Here is a 12,026-nt window from a genome sequence, read left to right as displayed (position 1 = left end):
AAGACAAAAAGGGTAGAGAATATAGTGTTTGGAGCTCCTGGAACATGTTCACACTACACAAGTATGACTTCACATCACTTGCCATGTGGGAAGATTCAATGGATTACTGGGATTGCAGTTTAGGAAGGGGCATTTAGAATGATCTATCAGAAGCTTCTAGTACATCCCCAACCTGAAATTCACATATGCAGTCATGGCAGGTAAAGAGGAAAGCCTCCTGGGGCAGACCATCTTAATCTGTCTCCCACCCCTGCAGAAGTTTGGAGGCCCAGCAAGACTAAACCTGACCAGGTAGTGATCAGTCCATGAGAGGGGTCCCCAAACTTTTGAAACAGAGGGCCAGGTCACAGTCTCTCAAACTGTTGGAGGGCCGGATTATAATTTGAAAAAAAATGAATGAATTCCTATGCACACTGTATATATCTTATTTGTAGTGCAAAAAAACGCTTAAAAACAATACAATAATTAAAATGAAGAACAATTTTAACAAATATAAACTTATTTGTATTTCAATGGAAAGTGTGGGCCTGCTTTTGGCTGATGAGATAGGGTTGTTGTTGTTGTTGTTGTTGTTGTGTGCTTTCAAGTCATTTCAGACTTAGGTTGACCCTGAGCGAAGGACAGGTAAATGACCTTGGAGGGCTGTATCCAGCCCCTGGGCCTTAGTTTGAGGACCCCTGGTCCATGACAACAGAAATGTAACCAGATGTCATCCAGATGTCAGTTATTTTCAAATTGTTTTTTATGGATAAAGGTAACTGCTGAGAGATGAAAACTCAACATGGGAAAAACCATGCACAAAAATGACATGTTTTTCCAAGAGTGAAGACTCATAAAAGATGCCTAGGCCTCTTGGAAAGACTTGCAGAAAAAAGTATCTTTTAAAGAAACTGAAATATTTAACCTTCCTATTCATTGGGCTAAAATGTTTACATTAGCACATGCCTGAGCTACAGATTTTTGGCCACTTGGTTACTCTAATTAAATCATCTGTTTTCTCACCTTCCTACCCTAAAAATGTTGTTCCAGTGTGCAAGTTACACTCTCATCAAAATACCTCTTTGTAAAGGTTGCCCTGCTTTAAATCTGCAGAACCCGACCAATATAGGCTAAGTGGGTCATTTAGCAGTTGGATGCATTTAGGCTCAGTGTGTTTGACTATGGAAGATTAAGCACTTGCCTGAAGTGGTCTGAGCATGAAGATGAAGGAAAAGATCACCTGAGGCACTGAATACAAGAAAATAAACAGCTGAACTCATCACACTCTGGGAGCCTAGGCCAAACCTTAAGTACTTCTATAAAATATGCATTAAAGGAACCATGTATTTCTGCCCTCGGGGGGGGGGGGGGCAAAAGAGGATTGCCAAAACAGGAAGCACCTCTTAGTCACTTTTCTTTCTATCTCAGTATAGTTAACAGCAAGAAAAAAGAATTGTCTATCAGGCCATGTTGCTTGCAAGTGGGAAACATCTGCATTGGGTGAATACAAGAAAAAGAGGACTCTTGCATCTGTGCATAGTTGCATATTAAAGGATATTCATTTGTGTAGAAAAAGGAGTAACAACTTTCATATGTCCGTATTTGGTAGTTGTAAGTTTACATGTTTCTTTACATGCATTCATGTCATTTAATGCTCATTGGTCTTAGCCATGCACACTTTGTCCTGAATCAGTTCATTTTCAGTGGGATGTTGTAGGTTTTTTTGAGCTATATGGCTATGTTCTAGAGGCATTTTCTCCTGACGTTTCGCTTGCATCTATGGCAAGCATCCTCAGAGGTAGTGAGGTCTATTGGAACTAGGAAAGTGGGTTTATATATCTGTGGAATGACCAGGGTGGGACAAAGAACTCTTGTTTGTTGGAGCTAGGTGTGAATGTTTCAACTGACCACCTTGATTAGCATTTGATGGCCTGGCAGTGCCTGGGGCAATCTTTTGTTGAGAGGTGATTAGATGTGCCTGATTGTTTCCCCTCTGTTGTTTTGCTGTTGTCATTGTAGAGTTTTTTAATACTGGTAGCCAGATTTTATTCATTTTCATGGTTTCCTCCTTTCTGTTGAAATTGTCCACATGCTTGTGGATTTCAGTGGCTTCTCTGTGTAGTCTGACATGGTGGTTGTTAGAGTGGTCCAGCATTTCTGTGTTTTCAAATAATATGCTGTGCCCAGGTTGGTTCATCAGGTGCTCTACTATGGCTGACTTCTTCATTTTCAATCTGTCTCCATTTGTTCACCCTCCATTTTGTAGTCAGCACCTCTCACTCTCTTCCATGTTTGAAGAGCAAATGCAACCTAGTATCTCAGTATGACATATTATATGGCCTTTCCTATTCCTTACAGAAAACACTAAGCTTGCATTATTTATCCTCTAAAATCTGTATGTGGAGTTACAGATTTGGGATTGCTTTCTGCTCATCTTCTTGCAAATAAAAATCACTCTGCATGTGAGACACACTATTATCTCTCACATTCCTGTGTTTTGCAAGCTAGAACTGTTGCAATTCCTTCTTCCCCAGGACTATTAAAATCATGTTTTAATGTGGCCACACTAGTTACACATGCCTCTCATCTATCTATGGGCTTATAAATTTAATTCCAGACTTGTTCATGTTCACTTTTACATGGAGTGCCTTGCAGAAGAGTGCCTTGCCCCCTCCCAGATTTTATTACATTTTGTTGTGCTATGACACTGAATTAAAATGGATTTAAAAGGCACTGTATAACGAAAACATAACCCTGGTGTCTCCCAAAAAAACAAAACAAAACAAGCGCGCCACTGGACACCAATTATGACGATAGTCAGGATGAAGGGGATTAATACTTCACTAATAAATCTCCTAACACACACACACATTCCTTCAGCTGCTATATAGCACTCAGCTGGCCACCACTTTGGAAAAATCAGTGTAAAGGATTCTATTTATTAAGGCTCCAACTGGACACCAACACAATCCTGTCACAAAGCACTTTGATGGGTGTTGAGGAAACGTGAATGTGTATTAGTATAGTTGCTGCCACCATCCAATTGAATATGGGAAATAATCTTGATGTGATGCCTGAAGTAAATCCTATTGTACACCAGCCCTCCCTTTAGCTCCCCATAAAATGTCTGAGGTAAAAAGATATTAAAAATTACTGGAACAGATCTTATGGAATGAATCAATGCTGAGGCTCTATTGAAAGTTGAACTAGAACAAAGTTTATTTATATACTGGAACAAACAACTAAATTCTTCTTTGAGTTACACAAGCATATTTGGTTATCAAAGCACAATCTTATTAAATAGTTTCTGAGTCTTAACAAGCTTGATGGTTTCCTTAACTGGGTTTCTTTTCTTTAATGTGAGCACGTTCCCTCTGACAAGCCAATCCGAGCGGTCCCCAAAGTATCTAGTCTCCCTAGAATACCCTGTCCCTTAGAGAGTAAAAACAACGTGTGTTCTAACACTCACACAAGTCCACAGGTGGTTATCTTGACCCTTCAAGCCAATCTCTATAGACACACCTGCCTCCAAACACTCTCTCACAGGAAAACTTGAGCTCACTAGAAATCCACCCACTCCCTTCAGATCAAAATCCAATCTCCTCTCTGTCAGAAGCTGCCTGCCTTTTTATACTCACAGCTCCAGCTCCTCCCATCTGTCCTAGCCAATCCTGGGATAGCTCAGCTCCTCCTCTCTGCTGATCTGCCTCTCCTAAGATGTCTGCCTCCCTGCACTACCTTCCTAAAATGGAGGCCGGCCTACTGACATCTTAGGCTTCGGCTGCGACCTAAGAGGTAAGGATCATTACACACTGTTATCACTTGCTGTATACAAGATATGCAACATTGTGAAAATTGGCTGTATTTTTTAATATGACACAAAATTAGAGTAAACAAAAGCACAAATGCAAGTAAACTGGTACTTTTCCAGCTGGAAAAAGTGAAAGGGATGAATACTCCAACAAAGATGAGGAACCTTTGGGTCACTAGATGCAAGTACCTCAATCTCTTATGATCTCATTACAAAGGGCTAAATCAGCAGTATATGCCGATTTTAGCCCAGATCACCCATGGAGCTGGCAGGCTCCCATCACATGATGCCAGCATGGCTCCATGGGTAAAAGAAGGTGGAGCCGGCAAATGCCACCAGCATGGCAATGCATGAGGGAAGGCCATGCACACTATGCATGCTCACACTTTCCCATCTGATCTCCCTCAGCTGAAGCCAGGCAATGCTGGGCATAGGCTGCTGGATTCCCCACGCTCCATCACATGGCAGGCAGCCATCTGATGAGGACATTACTATGGGACTGAAGTCAGGCTTTTGGAGGGCAAAAGATTCATCACCTGATCTATATTGGGGTGAGAGCAGAAGGTAAATCAGGATCTACTGATATAAACCTGACTATTTTGTTACAGTTCAGCAAGGATCTCTGATTCACAGATTTTTAACAAAGCAGTCAGAATATCCACTGCCCCCATTATTTTGCTTTAATGAAGGAAGGTTGTTGGTTTGAATATAGCTAGTTCTGGGCTTTCTCAATAAAATGTTATCTTTGTTCAGTATTTTGAAAAACTCCTTCCTGATCAGAAATCTTGCATAATTATTAAATTACCATTCGGGTAAACTCAGGATAGTTAAAATAGAAACAGGTATTGGCTGTAGGTGTTTATTTCTAAATGTATGTCTTTTAAAGCAGCCTCTGGATGGTGAGTCTCAGGGTACTAGTAAAAAAATTAAGTAGGTCCTACAAGGCTCAAGTATGCCCATGAAGTATGCATTAAAGAAAGCATGCATTTTTGAAATCACCCAATCCTAAGTGCAGAAGCAACATTGTTTGTAAGTGCTTTCTCCATGCATTAGGGTTATAACAGCTGGAGAACATGTAAGATAGAACAGAATGAGAAAAAAGGTTGAGCTCAAGTCCCTGCTCAGTCATAAATTTCAGTGTGGGATCTTGGGCCAGTAATTATTTCTTGTTAGCTTTCTACACAGAGTTGAGTGAGGACAGAACAGAAAACTTCATGGATGGAGAAAGGGTAAAATTATAGTGAGTTTTTAAAGTATGTTAAGTGTTGGGATGGAGCACTCTGAGTCCTTAGAAATGTTACAGGTTAGCCATGTAGAAGTCAAGATATAAACAGCCACTTTTTAAACGAGGCCTTATTTGTCTCTTGTGTGTATTCGTGTCTGTTTCTGTCTCCATGTATTCATATGCTTTTTAACTCTGGATATAGCCTTCTAAGCACTAGATCAGAATAGATCTCTAATGTCTAAAGTCTCTTTTCAAGGCATGGGTCTTTCAATAACATTGGTCTAATTGAGATTATAGCCAAATAATAATTGTTATTCTCATCTTCCTGTAAATGTTTAATAAGCTGGAGTGCTTCCAAGGCTGGAATTATAGTCATGATAAAGCTTATCTGCTATTTTAGTGTTGTTCCCTGCATAATAGAGAGGACTTAATTTTTTCTGATGTTTTCCCAAAGTACTCAGCAGTCTGTTAAATTAATAGGTATTCTAGATTGCTTATCCTAAGGAGGAAGAAAGGGATCCATTATAAGCTGGTGGGGTGGGGAAATTAAAACAGATCTCCTTGTTTATAGTAAAGGAATACAAAATGTAGTTATATGATGACAGAATCATCTTAGTGTAAAATTGGTGGTGTGGTGAACTTTTAATTTATTGACTCTAGATCAGCCACTGAGCACAATTTTCAAATGCCATGGATGGCCAAGAACAGCCTGAGTTAGTACTCTGCCCATTTTCAAAATTGATCTTAAAATATCCTACTTTTGCCTTCACAGCCACTCATTTACTTGTTTTGGCATCACTTGCAGCAAGCTAACACTAAGGATTGAATCTACAGTTCGACCCCACATCTGCAGGTTTGCCTAATGTAAATTTGGTTATTCACAGATTTGATTAAAATATTTTCTCCAGAAATCTCTAGATCTGCCAGTGAAACTCTATGGACTCTGGTCAACCACAGAGTTATGATGGAGGACCTAGAGATTGCTAGACAGCACATTTGTTTATGAATCTGCAGTGCAATTCTTTGGTCAGCTTCCAACAAGAGTTGAATATGCAGTTATGCTTGGAGGACCTAGAAAATCATTGAGAGGTATTCTCTCATATAAAAAATAGCCATTTTTATTCATGGCCAGGCTGTTCATTTTCATGTGGCCCCTATGTCACTAACCCCAGTGACTGTAAAGGGCGATATTTACTCTCCTCCCCCTTCTCTTCAGTGATAACCATACCTTCACATCTTTCCATCATGGAAGAGAGAGAGGAGGGTGACAAATGTATGTAGCACTCTAGTGCTAGCACACATCCCCTGCACTATTATTGTTTCATTTCCCCAGGCGTCTTATTTTCCAGCAACTATGTCTTCTTAGCAGCTTTGCTATTGCCTTCCCAAGGGGATGGTTGCTCATATGTTACCTAGGAAAGGCAAGAAAATAAAGATGGGGGAGAGAGAGAAAAAACTTGGAAAGCAAAGCAGCAACAAAGGTGAGAAGATGCAAGAGGGCCACCTACTGTGCCTGCAATGTGGATAGAGCAAGCACTTGTTTTTTCCTTATATATTTTCCTTCCCTCTCTTCACCACTGCTACCTCCAAAGCAAAGGAAGAACAAAGCTGTTTGCTTCTTTAATAGGTCTCCAGCACCAGGCTGCTTAGAAGAGGTGTCAGTTAATGGGGAACACCTGTGCAATAGCACAGGTGCATTCCCTCATTACTCTCTTTCTCTCTCACAAAGCCTGCACCAAAGACCCACTCAGGAAGTCTATACCCTGTACAGGCAAAGGCAACTGCTCTGACGGGGATTCTGTCTTTGATTCTGCAGGATGCATAAGCACTTATTCTTTCCTGATTTCATCTATGAAACTTTGGTGATTATGCAATGGGCTCTCAAGTTGTGATTAAATAGAACCACAACTATCCTACACAATTGCCTATGCTGACTACGCCTGGTAAGAGTTGATATTCTGGGATACATGGAAGGCCATATTGTATGCAACTCAGCATGGAAAAAGCAAAATTGTTCCTATGCCATTGACTGGTGGGTGATGTAATTACCTTTCTCAGATACTGGTCTTCCCACTACACACTCTAGAGATGGTAAACTGTCTTTTTTCAGTATCAATTCTGTTTCATCCCTGACTGCACAAGTCTCTAGCCCTCAGTGAGTAGTTAGCCTAGATAGATTAGAGTGAGGATTTCCTTCCCCAAATTCCTTAAGCATGCTTATCTTAAGAAGGGGCTTAGAAGGGTGTTGTCTTACTTATCTTGCATGCCACTATCTCCTCCCCCTTTAGTAATTTGATCTCTTCAAGGAAGATATAATTTCCTCTTTAACGGTATTTTTATTGCCCTAGGCTGGCCATGTGGCCTTTCTCCATTTTCTGGGTCTCCTCTTCCCTTTGTTCTTCTAGAGTGAGGAAGCATTTTGCCATTGTCCAGGCAAGATGTAGTAGACATGGCTATTTTGTTATGTTTCCTTTTCTTTTCCTTAGAAGATAGCTCAGTGAAGTTAGTTAGCTCCAAGAACTTTTCCTATCCAGAAGGGATTTCTTTTGACTTTAATAAACATATTATTTTTAGAACCTGTGAAGGTGTGGATCTGCAATCGTGTTCCATCCTGTTGAATGGAAACCAAGCCTTGCTCTTTACACATAAGCTTCTGCTTGTTATGAACTGTGCTTCTAGCACTGCTACATGTTTGTAGAATCACTCCAAGTAAGGATTATTTTTGAGCCTAACAGCTCTTGATTCCCAACAAATTCAATAAATGTTTTACATAACTAATCTATATTATAACTTGCATCACACAATCCCTTTTAAACCATATGGCAAAGTCCTTTCTGGAATACAAACTGAAGGAAAGCACACATTTTCAAATGAGAAACTTATGAATCAAACTTTATTTTAAAAAACAATAGTTAAAAAAAAGCCCTACTTGACCTTCACCTCTCATGTTTCTCCCCTTGTGTTTCTCCCCTTGCCATTTCTTTCCATCAGTATGCAAGGACACTTGTAATGCTCTGGGTGGTTTTTATTTTTTTCAGAACACCTGTTGCCTTCTCTCACTCCCCAACAGTATGTGTCTCTTCATTAAAATCCTGCTACCTAATGTACCCCAGCTGCATCACTCAGCTGCTCCTTTTGAAAAGGTTATTCCAATCCTAGGACTTGGGAGCATGTGTCTCAGCAAACTCTACATGTCAAGAAGACACCACAAGGAAAAAATCCTCTTGTCTCCTCAGTAGGAAAGCTTGGAAATGTCAGTTCTTCCAAATGTGACTGGCAGGTTATAGCGGGGAAAACAACACAATGCAACACCAGGCAACAAAATACACTGGAGGGATAGCTTTTGTATATCATTGGAGGGCCGCTGCTCAAACAAAAGTAAAATGTAAGAATTTTATTACCTGACATCTATGACTGGTCACATTTGCAAAGAAGTTGCCATAGCTTCTCTTCCACTTTCAAGCTCAGGATTTATCTTTCCTCTGCCCCTTTTTCTTCAGTGAAGCAACATTTTAAATCTATGAAGCATACCTCCAGCATTTCACAGAAGAAAATTTGCAAATGTGTGATCAAGCAACATCAGTGCTTGGTTGAAATGACGAATGTTATTAAAAGGCAAGAATGCACAAACTAGGAAAGGCTACACCAGTTTGCTTTTGTTTGAGGACCTTATCATACAAAGGTCCATAAGCTGGGGAACAGTAGGGGAATCTGTGGGGCAAATCCATGGGGCAGCAGGGGAAACCGTTGCGCAGTGTCCCACATTGCGCCCATCATGCGCCATTTCCTGTCTGCTCCTGGCTTCTTCCTGCATTATCCCCGGCTGAGTCAAGGAGAACACAGATAGTCACCTGTGGTCTCGGGACAGCCTCTAAACACACTGCTGAGATGCTGTCGAGACACAGCCAGGATGAAGCTCTGCCGGAAGTAGCCCCTTGTAATGTGATGGGTTCTGGCAGGCTCTGTTGTGGCCACATCTTAGCAATGTCCTAGAACAAGGAAAAAAGATGGGGTCGTGAGTCTACAAGAAAGGCTCTTTCCTTTCCTCACTACTTCCCCTACTAAGCTAAATGAATACAAAACACTATGTGCTTTGAACTCAGTTTATAGCCTTTGAAATAAGCTGACAAGGGAGAAATGGGAGGTGGAGAGGGAACCTGGGACATTTAAAAGCAGTTAGAAAAGTGGGACAACGTTAGGACAATTGGAGGATATGAACGGAAGAGCCTATAATTAAGTCTGAGAACTCAGGCCGCCAAACTCAATATCACCTCTACCTCTTTAAATAAAAAATGAATATGTTCCTTTATACTGTCCTAGATGTGTGCAATAATAAAAATAATTTGTGGCAATTTGTGGATGCAAAGATTTATTTTAAGAACAGGATTATGCTGAGTCTTTAACTCTTACCATTTATGTTTGTTTCGTTTTTTGAACATGTCTAATGAGTGTTTTAATGGCATACAGAATGTAAGGGAAAAAAACCATCAAAAGATAAACAAGACTATATAATACAGATATGCTATTCCCTCAAAGTCCCCACCTCCTCCTCACCCATGAGCCACCACCCATGACTTTTGACACAACTCGTGTGAAATGGATATCTAAACTTTTTTTACCCTTATCCTGCATTAATAAATTCCTCTTTCAATTACCTTAAAGACTATTTTAGTCATTTATGTTCACAAATATTAGAAATGTTTTCAGAGGTTTGCTCCTCTCAATACCAATTGCTGGAGAATCCAAGAAGGAAGATGTTTTTACTCCTGTGTCCTATCTGGGAACTTTTCATAAGCATTTGACTTGCCACTGTGGAAATGGGAGGTTAGATTGTATAGAACATGGTTCTCCTTCATTATTATATAACAAGAAGAACATTTGGAGAACTAATATAATACATGCTCGCAATAGCTAGGAAATAACAGTTGCAGGATATAGAATCATAGAATAAAAGAGTTGGAAGAGACCACGTGGGCAATATAGTCCAACCCCTTGTCATACAAGAAAAGCGCAATCAAAGCACCCCTTTGTCAAATGTCCATCCAGCATCTTTTTAAAAGCCCAAGGAAGGAGCTTTCACCACTCTGAGGCAGAGTTCCAATGCTAAACAGCTTTGCTCATCTACTCAGAAATATGTCAACTGAGTTCAGTAAAGTTCCCTTATAGGTCAAGCATTCTTAGGGATGCAGTGCTTGTCTGCAAACATAAGTTTGTTTTCGTAATAATTAGAGGAAAAAGCTTTTAAAACCAAAAAATTGTCCTCAGGATTTGGAGTGGGTGATGTTTTACACAGGTACTAATACAGCAGCCTTCCAGGTGTCATTGGACAGCAGGTCCCTAGCTATCACAACCAATTGTGAGGTATGTTGTCCTTCAATTGATTGTCCAAGATACATCCTGAAAGTCTTACAAAAACTGCAAAAATGCTTTGAGAAAAAATCCATAGTGAGAAAGTCATGGTGTTTTCTTTCAAGGCTATGGTAGGGATGGCGAACGTTTGGCCTATCTCTTCTATAATTCCTTGCCATTGACCATGTTGGTAGACCTTCTGAGGAGTCAAACATTTCCCAGCACTGAACATAAGGCATTTTCTGTACAGAAAATGTTTTGTATACAGAACATTATTTCCTTTGCAGAAATATTGTGCACAAGAAACCATTTCCTACACAGAAATGGTCTTGTGCAACCCATTAAAACCCTACATATTGATTTTGTGCAGAACAAGTCCTAAACGACAGCATTGTAATTTACTGCTCTTATATCAGTTTCTCCATAGGTTCTGATCTGCCTCTTGGTCTATCTGAATTTCTAAATTAGCTATAATCTCCATATAAATTGCACCGTATTTGAGAAGTACCCATTCCTGAGTATTCAATTGGCTGCCAACTGTGTCTCTATCTGCCCTTTTATTGCCCAGATTTCCTCTTTTTTCTTCTTCTTCTTTTGACCTTTATAACTTGTTTTCCCCACTTTTTATACTGTGGCTCTGAGCAATGTATTCTATCATGCTGTAATGTGGTTCATCCAAAGTTGACTTCCTATGCATATGTAAGTCTAGAAATTTTAGTCAAAAATTGATCCAAAAAGTTGACTTATCCATGAGTCAATCTGAGTACTGTACCTTAGCTTTTATAAAGGAAGGTAGAAAAAAAGGAGATATCCCTTTCTTTAAGTAGAGTGGTGAAAGATGGGAGCTTCATCCAACCCAGGAGGTCCTATATGAAACATTAATCCCCACCATGGCACCACCTTTGACTTTTTTTAATACCTGGGTGGGGAAATGGTGGAGGTAACCAAGAGTGACTGAACTTGAAGCAGTACTGATGTTTTTCCTCTCACCTTATCCTTGGGACATATAAAAAAAATCCATGATTTTGACCCCAAAACCTGTCCTTGACATATTCTTGAACTTATACACTTGTATATACAACTGCCTCACTGCACAAACAAAGGACTCTAATGAATTTGAATGAGGAGAGAAATAGCCCTGCTAACATTGCCTTGGCATCTAATCAGTAGGACCAGGAAATGATGACATGTGTTGTGTAGCTCCATTCCCCCCATGCACACCACTCAACCCCACTTTCATGAGCTCAATTTGCAATTTCATGTTCACCCCAAAATCGCTGCTCCTGCTGGTGTTCTCTAGACCTTAAAGAATATTTAACCACCTGTTAAATTATTTATCCCTCTGAGGATTCATGTGCTAAGGGCAACTTGCAGGCCTCCTGGAGAATTAACTAGAGCTATAAATCAAAGAGACGTTTGAGAAATTTCCCTGCCGTTCATGGTGGCAATGACTGAGCCTGTGAAATGTGTGTGTAGTCAGTGTGTAGGGGAATCACTGAGCAGCTAGAAATATAACTGCTCTAGAAGAATAAATCACATGTAGTCTAAAACCATGGAAGGAGCGACTCCAATCCTCCCTCCCTAAATGCTGCTTCTGAATGAAGGAAAGGGCAAATGTGAGAAGGTGTGAGTTAATAAAGCAGATAAAAGTATTACCTGGTG

Source organism: Anolis sagrei, chromosome 4 (genome assembly GCF_037176765.1).
Source record: "Anolis sagrei isolate rAnoSag1 chromosome 4, rAnoSag1.mat, whole genome shotgun sequence".
NCBI lineage: Eukaryota > Metazoa > Chordata > Lepidosauria > Squamata > Dactyloidae > Anolis > Anolis sagrei.
This window is presented reverse-complemented; position numbering follows the sequence as displayed.